We start from the raw sequence: 4,527 nt of genomic DNA on the forward strand, positions 1-4,527 counted from the left end.
TACAGGCTTGAGCCACCGCGCCCGGCCTGAGACAGAGTCTTACTCTGTCACCCAGGCTGGAGTGCAATGGCACAATCTCGGCTTATTGCAACCTCTGTCTCCTGGGTTCAAGCGATTCTTGCGCCTCAGCCTCCTGAGTCCCTGGGATTACAGGTGCGTGCCACCACGCCCGGCTAATTTTTGTATTTTTACTAGAGATGGGGTTTCGCTATGTTGGCCGGGCTGGTCTGGAACTCCTGACCTCATGATCTACCCGCCTCGGCTTCCCAAAGTGCTGGGATTACAGGAGTGAGCCACTGCGTCTGGCCAATCTTTCCTTTTTCATACTCCAGTGGATCATTCCCATTGGCATAGAAACGTATCTTAGCTGTGTGCAGTAGTTCACGCCTGTAATCTCAGTACTTTGAGAGGCCAAGTCAGGAGGATCACTTAAGCCCAGGAGTTCGAGACCAGCCTCACCAACATGGTGAAACCCTGTCTCTACAAAAACTACAAATATTAGTTGATGTGCTGATGCGTGTCTGTAGTCCCAGCTACTTGGGAGGCTGAGGTGGGAGGATCATTTGAGTCCAGGAGTTCGAGGCTGCAGTGAGCAATGATCGTGCCACTGCACTGTGGGCAACAGAGTGAGATCCTGTCTCAAAAAAAACAAAAAACCAAACAGCAACAAAAAGATGTTTTAATATCACTCATCTCCAAAGATGTAAACACAACAAAACAAAAATCTGCTTCAAGCCCATGTCCTCTTTCAACTCTTGACTCTGTTCTCTTTCCAAATCAACCTCATCATTACAGTGGTCTATTCTTGTGCTCATTCTTCCTCATCTGCAACTTTTTCTCAAGCCACTTCAATTGGGCTCTTGTTCTCACTATTTAATCAAGGTCATTAATGACCTGTACATCTTGCCAAACCCAATGTTTGCTTGTTTAATTTTTCTGTTGGCATCTTATTGAGCTTCTTAGCAGCATTCGAAGCAGTTGAAAACTTTGTCCTTCATGAAATACATTCTGTTTGAGCTTCCACGGTTTCAAACCTCCCTGGTTTTTCCCCTTGTCAATCTACTTGGCTTCCCAGGACTCTGCCCTTAGCAGCCTTCTCTCCTCTATCTACATTCACTCCTTAAGTGATTTCCAGCCCCTTTGCTTAATTTACTGTTCCCATGAATTTTATTATATTTCACCTTTATCATATTTCTCTTATTTTGAAAAATCTCCAACTTACCAAAAGGTAGGAAGAATAATAACTACGAACACCCATATACTCTTCAATAAAATTCATAAATTGCTAATTTGCCAATATTTGTGCACATCCTCTCTTCCTTCCATTTTTCCTCACCTCTCCCCTTGTCCCACATAGTTTACTTTTGCTGAAACATTTGAAATCAAGTTAGTTGTTTTTTTTTTTGAGACAGAGTCTCGCCCACTTCAGTGTCCCAAAGTGCTGGGATTACAGGTGCGAGCCACCATGTCCTGCCTGAAGAAACTTTTAGCTGTCACAGCTGGAAAGGTGTTACTGGCATCCAGTGGGCAGTAGCCAGGGATACTGCTAAACATCCTGCAAAGCACAGGACAGTCCCCAAAACAAAGAATGACTCAGCCCAAATGTCAGTGGCGCTGAGGTTGAGAAACCCTAGTCCAGATTTATTTGATTGTTTGTTCATGATTAGGTTCAGGTTCAACATTTTTGGTTGAGAAAGCTACTCAAATGGTATTATGGCCTGTAATTCCAGCACTCTGAAAGGCCAGGGTAGGTGGATCACTTGAGGTCAGGAGTTTGAGACCAGCCTGGCCAACATGGTGAAACACTGTCTCTACTGAAAATACAAAAATTAGTCAGGCATAGTGGCACATGTATGTCATTCCTGTTACTCAGGAGGTCGAGGCACGAGAATCATTTGAACCCGGAAGGTGGAGGTTGCAGTGAGTAGAGATTGCGCCACTGCACTCCAGCCTGGGCGACAGAGAGAGAGAGATTCTGTCTTTAAAAAAAAAAAAAAAAAAAAGCAACAACCGAGGCCAGGCTCAGTGGCTCACACCTGTAATCCCAGCACTTTGGGAGGCCTAAGCAGGTGGATCACTTGAGGTTGGGAGTTTGAGACCAGCCTGACTTACATGGAGAAACCCCATCTCTACTAAAAATACACAATTAGCTGGGCGTGGTGGTGGGCGCAGGTATGTAATCCCAGCTACTCGGTAGGCTGAGGCAGGAGAATTGCTTCCAGCTACTCAGGAGGCTGAGGCAGGAGAATCGCTTCCAGCTACTCAGGAGGCTGAGGCAGGAGGTTACGGTAAGTTGAGATTGCGCCACTGCACTCCAGTCTGGGTGACAGAACGAGATTCCATCTCGTTGACAATGGAGCACCATTGCATTCCAGCCTGGGCAACAAGAGCAAAAAAATTTTTTTTTAAAAAAAAAAAAAAAAAAAAAAAAAAAAAAAAAAAAAAAAAAAAAAAAAAAAAAAAAAGTCCCATCTACTCAGAAGGCTGAGGCAGGAGAATCGCTTGAACCTGGGAGGCGCCCATATCAGTGAGCCGAGATCTCGTCACTGTATTCCAGCCTGGGGGACAGAATGAGACTGCGTCTCAAAAAAAAAAAAAAAAAAAAAAAAAAAAGCAACAGCCTAGCAGCCACTGGAGGGAACAGTGAGAGGCGAGAGATTGGTGCCTTCTGGGATCTTCCCTGGACATGTGCACAGCCCTGCCCATGCATGTATCCTTCCAGAGTCCCAAGAATAAGTCAGAGATCATCAAACTCCTAATGCAGAGAATTGTCACTATTTGATCTATCTGGCAGTTCCCTGAAAATCTCTACTCCTAGGGCTTGTCTTTATTTGCGTAGACTCAGAGCTCACTCCATGCAAACAGCCCTATCCTATGGCATTTGTTGAAAAACAAACAAACGGCCGGGCGCGGTGGCTCAAGCCTGTAATCCCAGCACTTTGGGAGGCCGAGATGGGCGGATCACGAGGTCAGGAGATGGAGACCATCCTGGCTAACACGGTGAAACCCCGTCTCTACTAAAATACAAAAAACTAGCCGGGCGAGGTGGCGGGCGCCTGTAGTCCCAGCTACTCGGGAGGCTGAGGCAGGAGAATGACGGGAACCCGGGAGGCGGAGCTTGCAGTGAGCTGAGATCCGGCCACTGCACTCCAGCCTGGGTGACAGAGCGAGACTCCGTCTCAAAAAAAAAAAAAAGAAAAGAAAAACAAACAAACAAAACAGCTGCCATTGCTCAACATTGCAGCTACTGCAGGTGATAATGCCAGCTGGGGCCAACAAGAAGATGATCAAAGAGTTTAAAAGGAAAAGCTGAGGCATGAGATGTCCGTAGAGGGCCTTGGTAATCTCTGACTTAGGACTCTAGAAGGACACATGTACATACAGGGCTGTGCATATGCCCAAGAAAGACCTGAGAAGGTCCCAAAATCTCACCTCTGGTTGACCTTGAGGCCATGCACAAACAGGAAGTGAGGGATAAGGGGGAGTTATAAACTGTCTCCTGGAAGCATTGCAGGTGTGATCCAACGTACACACTGAGCCCCTTGGCAAAAGCTGTGAAGCTTATTGGTTCAAGGCAATTAAGAAAATCTGGCCAGGCACAGTGGCTCATGCCTGTAATCCCAGCACTTTGGGAGGCCGAGGCGGGCGGATCACAGCTGAGGTCGGGAGTTCGAGACCAGCCTGACCAACATGGAGAAACCCTGTCTCTACTAAAAATACAAAATTAGTGGGACGTGGTGGCAGGTGCCTATAATCCCAGCTACTCGGAGGCTGAGGCAGGAGAATAGCTTGAACCTGGGAGGCGGAGGTTGCAGTGAGCCAAGATCTGCCACTGCATTCCAGCCTGGGCGACAGAGTGAGACTTCATCTGAAAAAAAAAAAAAAAAAAAAAAAAATTCCATTGTATTTTCTAGCCTGGGCAGCATGGTGAAACCCATCTCTACAAAAAACACAAAAATTAGCCTGGTGTGGTGGTGCGCACCTGTAGTCCCAGCTACTCAGGAGGCTGAGATAGGAGGGTTGCTTGAGACCAAGAGGTCAAGGCTGCAGTGAGCTGGGGTCACACTGCTGCACTCTAGCCTGGACAAGAGGCTGGAAAAAATTTTTTAAAATTTTGTCTGAAGGGGTGGCCTGCCCCTCCACACCTGTGGGTGCTTCTCGTTAGGTGGAACGAGAGACTTGAGAAAAAGAATAATACACAGAGACAAAGTATAGAGAAAGAAAAGCGGGGCCTAGGGGACCCGTGCTGTGCTTACAGAGGACCCACACTGGCACCAGCCCCTGAGTTCCCTCAGTATTTATTGCTCAAAAGATAAGGGAGTAAATCAGCAGTAAGACATACAGATACACGGAGATGTTCCATTTCCCAGGGACGGGCAGGAGACAGATGTTTTTCTTTTACTGAGATTTAAGAGAATGGACCTTCAACCACAAGCAGGCTTTAAGCATTTGCCTAACAAAGCACATTCCTTACAGCCCAAAATCTTTTCAACCTTAATTACCACAGCGATGTCTCTAGCAAGGACA

Source organism: Rhinopithecus bieti, unplaced genomic scaffold (assembly GCF_001698545.2).
Source record: "Rhinopithecus bieti isolate Rb0 unplaced genomic scaffold, ASM169854v2 scaffold_32008, whole genome shotgun sequence".
In the NCBI taxonomy this organism is placed as follows: Eukaryota; Metazoa; Chordata; class Mammalia; order Primates; family Cercopithecidae; genus Rhinopithecus; species Rhinopithecus bieti.